Source organism: Diaphorina citri, unplaced genomic scaffold (genome assembly GCF_000475195.1).
Source record: "Diaphorina citri unplaced genomic scaffold, Diaci psyllid genome assembly version 1.1 scaffold437, whole genome shotgun sequence".
NCBI classification, from domain to species: domain Eukaryota; kingdom Metazoa; phylum Arthropoda; class Insecta; order Hemiptera; family Psyllidae; genus Diaphorina; species Diaphorina citri.
The window spans coordinates 32398-43196 of NW_007377872.1; positions in this window are offsets into that span (position 1 = coordinate 32398).

Sequence of the window (10799 nt, forward strand, 5' to 3'; positions counted from 1 at the left end):
TATTGGTGCCTGCTGCACACCACACAACATCTCCTCGATACTGATATATAACTGAGCGTTGATAAAATCGATCATCATATTGCTAGGTGCCGTGTATGTCAGAATTCTGAAATTATAAATAAGTTTCAAATTACTTATAATTAAATCCGTATTTCAAATTTCAGATAGGTTGTTTGTTAAAGTTAACCTCTACCAGAAATATCGACTATCAATTCTTCAGATATTCTTCCAGATAAGAACAGTTAAAAAGGGGTTATTCGATTTTGAATTTGAAAAAACATCTTGAGAATATGAACACAAACCCAAGATCCTCATACAATTATATTGGTGCCTGCTGCACACCACACAACATCTCCTCGATTTGAACATATTGTACCCCCTGCATTGAATATCAGTGAAGCCCAGACAAAGTCAAGAGAACTCACAAGACCCCCAAAATCATAATTTCATAAACTGGGGTTGATGCATTGAATATCAGTGAAGCCCAGACAAAGTCAAGAGAACTCACAAGACCCCCAAAATCATAATTTCATAAACTGGGGTTGAGTGCAATGAAATAATATTTTTTATGGACCCATTCAATGAACTCCCTTATACAATAGTCGCATAATAAACAAACGAAAAGTAAATATTGCTATGAAAAAATATAAAATACATTTTTAATTCAACAACAGAACGTTGAATAAAAATGCTGTGAATGCTAATTTGAGGGCTTAGGAGAAGCTTCCAACTTCGAAATAGAAGAATTTGAAACATTTTTTTTTTTTTTTTCCTCTATTTATTCTTATTATGGTTTTGAATTCTTGAAGGTTTTTTATTCCTTCTTCTTCCTCTTTCTTTAATATTCAAATTTTTATCTTGTTTGTATTATTTCGAACTACATTACGCATTCCTTTTCTTTCCTTTTATTACTTTGCTAGTACTTGGGGTTTTATTCTTTTGCCAGTGGTTTCCAATTCGGGGGCCCCTTATCCTAATCCTGATGCCTTGATCTGATGAGTTTGCTTACCATAAGCAGAGATTCTTTTTCCTTCTACAAAGTTTCAACATTTCTACCAATGAAATACCTAGTTAGTTTGACTACTTATTCGCAGATCTTTCATATACATCAATTATTCCTTTTTGTGTGACATTCGTTCGGTTAGCATCTTTCAGTTACGAAAAATCAGACAAAGTCCCCATTTTAGAAGCACCTTTTGAGTTAAGCGCCTCTAAGATAGTATACGAGTATACCTAACTACATATTTGAACAAATTCAACTCATTGTAGAAACGGGTGCAGCACAGTAAACAGACGAAATACCCACCAAGTTAACCAAGTACTTGCCTACTTGCTGAAAAACACGTCAGTTGTGTTTCTATGATTTTAATAATTTTATATTTGTTTCTAATCCTACTAGGTACATATTCTAATCATTTTATTTGTTTCTAATCCTTTTCGTTTAAGATGTCGCTTATATTATCGACCATAATGTCCCATCTAATATCAACCACACTTATCTCAAGTCCTTAGCCATACTTTATGGCAACTGAGAAGTGACATTAAATTATAATAAAAAGCGAAATAAAACACTGAACCCGGTGTATTTTTATTTATTTTTAAGTCTCTCGGACTTTTACTTTCCCACTGAAGAGTGAGTTTAACATCTACTGTTGAGTCGTCAACTTGCATGTAAATAATAGAACTGTACTTACTTACTAAGTAAGTACCTACTTAAGTAAGTAAGTAAGTAAGTAATAGAACTGTGAGTTTAGAACCGACTTGCATGCAACTTGACCCGTGTGCTAGTAATTTGCATGTAGAGGGTTATTAGCGGGAATGGCACGGTTGTATTCCTCAATGTCTTCACGTTGGATCTTCTCTTAGATTGTTTCAATCAGGAGATTCAGAAGGGCGTTTTCCAGAACAGATTGCTTTGTTTGTCGTTTGTTCTATTTGTCGAGAGCAGTTCTCAAGCATCAACCAAATTTCGGAGATCTTCTTGGTATTCTTCTTTGATTGGTATTTTGTATATTTTGTCTTTTCGTAGGAAGCTGACAGCATATGTGTACCTATCTACCTATGTTCTAATTTAATTTGTTTTTCTTTTCTCTCATGGAACACAGCATCTCGTATTTACTAATCCCATTTCCTTACATAACATGGTCAATAACTTCACGATGTAACGCACTGTCGAGAACCCAGCCACTTATTTGTTTATCTCATCTCGCGTGGCTATGTTCTCAGTGTTCTCTTTGAGTAAACAACAATCAAACCCATCTCTACAAACACGTTCCAAAATATTCTTCCGGCCATTGTGAGGTCTTACGGAATTGTTTGAGCACATATTAAACATACAGAACCATCAACATTTCACTCACACCTTGGAGTTTGGGTGGGTTGGTAAGAAATTCTTCAGTGGTGTCTAAAAAGTTTGGACCTACCTATGTTATCGAATATCAATTTTGTAGAGGTTCATCTTTATCAACTTGCAGATGTTAGTTGAATTCCTGAATCGACCCTATAGGGAGTTTTCGTAACGCATTTTCCACTCTGTGGTCTACTCTGACTCACAGTTTTACACAATATACGTACATTTTGAAAATTAACTTTGTTCTCTATGTTTTGAAGGTTTGAATCTCCTTGATCCGAGTTTCCAGATGCACTTTATTCATATTATCTCGATTCTCTGGAGGACATTGAAAGCAAAAGCATGGAGTACACGAACCTTTTCGTTGAAAATCGCAGAGACAATGAGAGTACCTTCATAAAACATAGACTACCCGGACACTAGCGAAGGTCCTATCTTACAATTCTACAAGTAGATCTAATCTACACCATGAGGTGATTCAGGTATTGTAAATCATTTCTAATGAAGACATCACTGAAACAATGAGGCAGAAACATTTCATGAACAGACTCATGATAGTATTGAAAGCGAAAACATGGAGTACACGAACCTTTTCGTTGAAAATCGCAGAGACAATGAGAGTACCTTCATAAAACATAGACTACCCGGACACTAGCGAAGGAAATTTAAGCACCTCTAATACTCATTGTACCCATTAATCCCATCTCCTTCCATATTACATTCAATTTTCTCTCGTGTACTTCGCCCCACATGGAAAATTAAAATATTATCTTTTGTACTTAGAATACCCTGAAGGTTTCCAAAAGGGACCAGTTTCCTTTTTAATTAATATTTCAAAAGGTAAAGAGAACAATGTGGGAAACATTAAGGGAACTTGGTTTTAGTCTAAACTCTGGAGTATTTTATCGTTTTTACTTGAAGAGGAACTCTTTACTTTCAAGCAAGCTGTGTTCATGTCCTCCATATACAAAATTGTATTGTTATATCATTTTATGCAATTGGATATTTCATCAATTTTTTTGAAATCGAATTCATCGTAAGGGCAGAATTAGGCCTTTACCCTTGACAAAGTTATATTCAAACGCCCAAAATATAAAGACGTATTATGACCATCTCAATTCAGACAATTTCAATAATAATGTACGTAGGTAGGTACCTAATTTCATTATTTAAATAGGTATGTACATTATTATATTGGCAAGTTTGTAAGTTGTTTATTCACTCACTTAACGAACATCTTAGCATGACCGTAGAAGGCAAGATCAAGTTATTATTCAGTCATATAGCTGTTGATCGCTTAATCAACACTACTGTTGTAATTCAACGCATGGAATTCGTGTTTCTCTCTCAAGCAGTTACAATTTCTCAATTAGGCACATGAAACACAATTTCTCAGTTTAATAATAAAAACAAATCGTGAGCTAGTTTCAGGTTTCATTAATTCTAATAATGTCATTAGGACAGATTTTCAGTCTGCACTGCGCAAGATTCTGGAAAGGTGGCTCGGTGCTTTCGAAAAGTGCTACAACAACGTAAAATGTTAATGATTGTCAAGAACCTTTGTTTTTATTAGAGGGAGCTGTAAACAACGGGCGGAAATACGACCGAAGACCTAGCTCTTCCAAGGCAGCCGCGCTACCCTCTAAGGCTCCAAGCTAACCAGGCTGGCTCAAGAACCCCAGAAACTGCATCTTGTGGGAAAATGTTCGGTCTGATCAAAATATGGAAATGACAATTCCACTTCGTCTACTTCTACTTCAAATAAATTATTTATTATGAGCTGATAACAAACCCTATTCATAACAAGGTGGGTAGATTCTAGATGATGTTTGTTCAGTAAATCCAAGATTTATTAGCAATGCCTACCCGGTTCTCATAACTAACAAGGAAGTAATTCGATACCAGATCAAGTTGATCAGGCAATTTTAATGCAATTCTTTTGCATATCAATGCTACTGCCGATGCCGATGAGATAACATATTAAATTTGCGAACAGAGTTATTTCCCGGTGTGACAACAATTTTCTCGTTGAAATATAGTCAACAAGTCAACATTGCATCCAAAGAACCAACAAAATGTTCTGTGAAGACTTCAGTAACATTGTGAAACTTCCTTATCAACTACGAATATAAACAAAATATGGAAATGACAATTCAACTTCGTCTACTTCTACTTCAAATAAATTATTTATTATGGGCTGATAACAAACCCTATTCATAACAAGGTGGGTAGATTCTAGATGATGTTTGTTCAGTAAATCCAAGATTTATTAGCAATGCCTACCCAGTTCTCATAACTAACAAGGAAGTAATTCGATACCAGATCAAGTTGATCAGGCAATTTTATTGCAATTCTTTTGCATATCAATGCTACTGCCGATGCCGATGAGATAACATATTAAATTTGCGAAAAGAGTTATTTCCCGGTGACAACAATTTTCTCGTTGAAATATAGTCAATAAGTCAACATTGCATCCAAAGAACCAACAAAATGTTCTGTGAAGACTTCAGTACCTAACATTGTGAAACTTCCTTATCAACTACAAATATAAAATTTCTTCTCCAACTTCAAATGCTATTGTTAAAAGCAATTCTGTCAAATGCCGCATTTTATAATATGAAGATATTAAAATATCTTGTATTGCCTCGAGTAGTGATGGATTTGAGCCCAAAATTCAAGGAGTTATCGAAATATCGAGTGCAAGTCATCAGAGGTAATCCCTATTTAGTTGAAGTGTTGATTTGGAAATTTATTCTTCTAAGATTGAAAACGTAAGTAAAACCCCTAAAATTACAACTAGATTGCTTCCTTTTTCTTGCTGTTTCTGTGGAAACTCTTTTTTAAACGGTAAGTATGTAAGTATACGCACTTAGATTACCTACCTAGGTCTTATGTCTATTATATCATTCAAACTATCATCTTCAGCAAATATTTTAGAAGTTAGATCTCTGTCTTTACTGCTGGTAACTCTTTCAGATGGTGTCTGTATATTCTCTGAGAAATTTTCAGAACTGCTTGGTCATTGTCGAGTATTATTGTTGTTCTTGTTTAACGTATTTTGATGTGTTGGATCATTCATCTTCTTTCTTGGTAGGTCACGAAAAGTGTGTCTTTTCATCATTTGAAAAGTGTCAAATTTTAGGCTTAGTCATTGTCCTTTTGCTTATTTCATTGTTCAACCCTAGGTATAGGTAGGTAAGCACATAGAAATTTCTAGCTTTAAACATTAGGTATCAGGTACAAGCAAACTTGTTAATCTGCATCTAGAACCAAATTTAACTTGTCATCCCTAGAACCAAATTTTCTTTCATTTTGTTGGCTTGTACACATAACCAAAGTTTGTACTTTTTCAAAACACCTTTTCAAACATTTTCAATATTTTGTGACTTTTACCTTGAATTTTATTTGGCATTTGTAATCTTGAACTACCTTATCAGTTCAATTCTTGTAAGGAGAGACTATTTTGCTTGTCAGGTGTATCTTCATTATCATCTGCTCTCTTCTCGTTGACCCGTTTAATTCCATTGGTAATATTTTCCAATTTTTTGCGTCTGTTTTCTTCTTACTTGATTCAATGTTCAAATTCACCTAGTACCTAATTTTGTTTTCGAAGAGGTATTTTTTGCTAGACTCCTATTGTTTTCTTCTGTCTACTCTCATGTTTTCCCCTCCCCCTTTCATCCTTTCAAGTCAATAAAGCTTTTATTGTTTTTGTTACATGTTTTTGTAAGTTCAAACCATTTTGATGTGGTGTCTAGACCTACTACTTAGGAACTTACTCGTACCTAGTTAAGTTTTTGTAAGTTCAAACCATTTTGATGTGGTGTCTAGACCTACTACTTAGGAACTTACTCGTACCTAGTTAAGTACTTATTTAATGCTTTCTTCATAAAATCGACATGAAGGGTTAACTCTGGTTATTTCATTTTCAATGTTTTCATGGATTTGAGCCCAAAATTCAAGGAGTTATCGAAATATCGAGTGCAAGTCATCAGAGATAATCCCTATTTAGTTGAAGTGTTGATATAAAAATTTATTCTTCTAAGATTGAAAACGTGAGTAAAACCCCTAAAATTACAACTAGATTGCTTCTTTTTTCTTGCTGTTTCTGTGGAAACTCTTTTTTAAACGGTAAGTATATAAGTATACGATTACCTACCTAGGTCGTCTATTATATCATTCAAACTATATCATCTTCAGCAAATATTTCAGAAATTATATCTCTGTCTTTACTGCTGGTAACTCTTTCAGATTGTGGTCTGTATATTCTCTGAGAAATTTTCAGAACTGCTTGGTCATTGTCGAGTATTATTGTTGTTCTTGTTTAACGTATTTTGATGTGTTGTTGAGTTCTTCCCTGAAATTGAGTTCTTCCCGAGGTTTCTGAATCTATCAGATTGTGAGTTATCACAAGATGAAACTGAATTGTTGAACAAAGGTTATATCTGGTGTGAACATCACACGACTTTCCTTATCCTATTGAATGATGCTTATTTGAGTGTTCTTTTACCCTATGTAAGGAGATACTATTTTGCTTGTCAGGTGTATCTTCATTATCATCTGCTCTCTTCTTGTTGACCCGTTTCATTCCATTGGTAATATTTTCCAATTCTTTGCGTCTGTTTTCTTCTTACTTGATTCAATGTTCAAATTCACCAGGGGTGAACTGTCAGTAGCTCTCTAGTAAATGTAACCTAGTACCTAATTTTGTTTTCGAAGAGGTATTTTTTGCTAGACTCTGAGCTCCTAAACCTAAACCTATTGTTTTCTTCTGTCTACTCTCATTTTTCCCCTCCCCCTTTCATCCTTTCAAGTCAATAAAGCTTTTATTGTTTTTGCTACATGTTTTTGTAAGTTCAAACCATTTTGATGTGGTGTCTAGACCTACTACTTAGGAACTTACTCGTACCTAGTTAAGTTTTTGTAAGTTCAAACCATTTTGATGTGGTGTCTAGACCTACTACTTGGGAACTTATTCGTACCTAGTTAAGTACTTATTTAATGCTTTCTTCATAAAATCGACATGAAGGGTTAACTCTGGTTATTTCATTTTCAATGTTTTCAAGAACGAAAGAGCTGTGAGAGTTGTATTTCATTTCTGAACTAAATTGATTTCTTATCTGGCACGTCAATGTTCAAAACTGTTTTCAGAAATTTTGACAGGTCTCTTAAAAACTTTGGAATTCTTTTCCAGCGTTCTCTTTGTTTTCTCCTTCTTCAACGTCATCTTTTAGTGCTTCTGTGTGTATACTTTCCCTGATAAAAACTTTGGAATTCTTTTCCAGCGTTCTCTTTGTTTTCTCCTTCTTCAACGTCGTCTTTTAGTGCTTCTGTGTGTATACTTTCCCTGATATTCCTTGTTTGAGCAGGTTGTGGCTTCATATAAATTAAAACTTATGAGTCTCTAACATTTTCTAACATACCTTTGGGTGGTATTAAAGCTTCCAGCATTGTTTGCTACTGTGAGCATGTTATTTATTTTTGCAGTGTTTTTTATTTTACCTCCCAGACCATAAACTTTGATTATTATTACATTATTTTGTTGTTTAGTTTCATTCCAGAGCTCGCCTTGGAAGTTCAAACTTTCCTTCGCGCATCGTCTCAGAAAATGCGTCTTGTTGCATGTTCAAACTTTTAGGGTTTATAAAAAAGTCTTGACAGCTTTTTTTTTTTTAGATAGCATGCCACATGCCATGTTCCGTTTTAGACTGCGTTGTGCGTTTTTTTTTAAAGCTCTAAAACTTTGAGTTTTAAAAAATTCAAATGCCCCAACATAGAGCTGTTAAAGTTTTCTAACATTAAACATTTTGTAATTGTTTAAAACTAAAAATTATCCCAGGAAGTTATTCAAAGGTAGAGTAATTGGAGAACAAATTTTCTTTCTCTCTCTCTCTCTCTCTCTCTCTCTCTCTCTCTCTTATCTCTATATTTTACAACAAATTCTCGTAAGTAAGTATTAAAATGAAATTGATTATTGATATTGATTAACGTTTTCGTTTCTTTGTCTGTTACAGGTTGGACATTTTGAACAGTATCTTACTTGGTTTTCAAACCCCAAATTTCCAAAGAACAATACAGGAATCATTATACCTAAGTGGTATGTGTAAGTTGCTCTTGTTCTCTTCAACATTGTGGTTTTGGATGTCTACTTGAAGTTCAAACCAGATAACTACTACCTATTACATACGAGTATCTCCACTTTAATATTTATTTTGCTGGAAGTTTTAAACGTAAAAGTTCAGCACGAACGACATGCCCATAAGCATTGTTAAAGCGCTTAAGAGAAAAAAAAAAAGAAAAAAAAACGTAAAAGTAGCAGCTACAACTCTACATTTGAGTATTTTCAATTTCATATTCATATGACAACCCTTGAGGTTTTGTGAGTTTTCCGCTTTCATGTGGTTGCCTGTTTCCTCAAGCGTACAATTCATGAAAACCCCGGACTTGTGGAAGTTTTGAAAATAAGGATCCTGAACTGAAGTACCTAGGTACATATTACGAAAGTTTTTGAGGGAAATACGAATGATTCATTCGTATTTCATTCCCACTGTTAGTTAGGTCCACCTCCAAATTTTTCCGAAAACGAACATGGACGAATTTTACGTTAGGGAAAATGAGAAATAACATTGTAGGTTAGAACCATAAAAATAAAAATATGATAATAAATTCAAATAGAAAACAATACTTCCGCAAATATAGGTACAACTAATATCACCGCTGATCGTTGACCTTAACATCCAAAATCCGAAACCTATAAATCAACTAGTAAACAAATTCAGCTGAAAACTAAATAAAATAGTAATAGTAGGTAATAAAACCCACTGAAATTACTTACCACAATAGTGATGGTGTAAGTATAGGAACTAGGTACAGTAAGTCCGGTATGATATAGCTACAATATCTATTACAATGTATTGGTAATATAGGTACATCCATGTAGGAACCTAGAGTTCATAGGTACCTAGGTACAAGGGTACTTTATTACCTAGTCTTTATAGTTTTTTTTTTTATCACTTCAACAATATATTTATTTTGCTACCTAGACCTAGGTATTATTATAATTTTTTTCAACTAGGTAGGTACATATTATTTTGGATTTGGATTCAAGTTTCAGTGTGGAAAAAAAAACTGTATACCACGCCTTGAATTTTATAGCGGATTTTTTTTTTTACTTTCTGAACAATATCTTACTTGGTTTTCAAACCCCAATTTTTCAAAGAATAACAGGAATCATTACCTAAGTGGTATGTGTAAGTTGCTCTTGTTCTCTTCAACATTGTGGTTTCGGATATCTACTTGAAGTTCAAAGTAGATAACTACTACCAATTACATACGAGTATCTCCACTTCAATATTTATTTTGCTGGAAGTTTTAAACGTAAAAGTAGCAGCTATATCTCTACAACTCTACATTTGAGTATTTTCATATTCATATGACAACCCCTGAGGTTTTGTGAGTTTTCCGCTTTCATGTGGTTGCCTGTTTCCTCAAGCGTACAATTCATGAAAACCCCGGACTTGTGGAAGTTTTGAAAATAAGGATCCTGAACTGGAGTAGGTGCATATGACGAAAGTTTCTGAGGAAAATATGATTATTCCTAGAAATAGGACCAGAATGCCAGAATCCACTTGTTAGTTAGGTCCACCTATAAAGGTTACCAACCGAAAATACAGACGGACAAACTTTACGTAGGGGAAATGAGAAATAATATTGGTAGGTAGGTACATATTAGAAATTTAGAACCATAAAAAATAATGTAAATAAAAATATGATAATAAATTCAAATAGAAAACAATACTTCCGTAAGTACATAGGTACATCTAATACCACCACACCTCTGATCGTTGACCTTAACATCCAAAATCCGAAACCTATAAATCAACTAGTAAACAGATTCAGCTGAAAACTAAATAAAATAGTAATAGTAGGTAATAAAACCCACTGAAATTACTTACCACAATAGTGATGGTGTAAGTATGGGAACTAGGTACAGTAAGTCCGGTATGATATTAGCTACAATATCTATTACAATGTATTGGTAATAGGTACATCCATGTAGGAACCTAGAGTTCATAGGTACCTAGGTACAAGGGTACTTTATTACCTACTCTTTATAGTTTTTTTTATATCACTTCAACAATCTAATTATTTTGCTACCTAGACCTAGGTATTATTATATTTTTTTTTCAGCTATTATTTTGGATTTGGATTCAAGTTTCAGTGTGGAAAAAAAACTGTATACCACGCCTTGAATTTTCGAAAATGCGTGCGTGTGTTTAATTTCGTTAAGGGCCCACACACGCACTGCGTATATGTAAATGGTAGATAGGTAGGTCTGTATGTGTATGATATACATAGATACTTACCTAGTACCTACATATTTATGTACATAGTCTCATGGTTTTAAATACATAGAACTATCAGACAACTGTTCCTATTTTTCTATTCT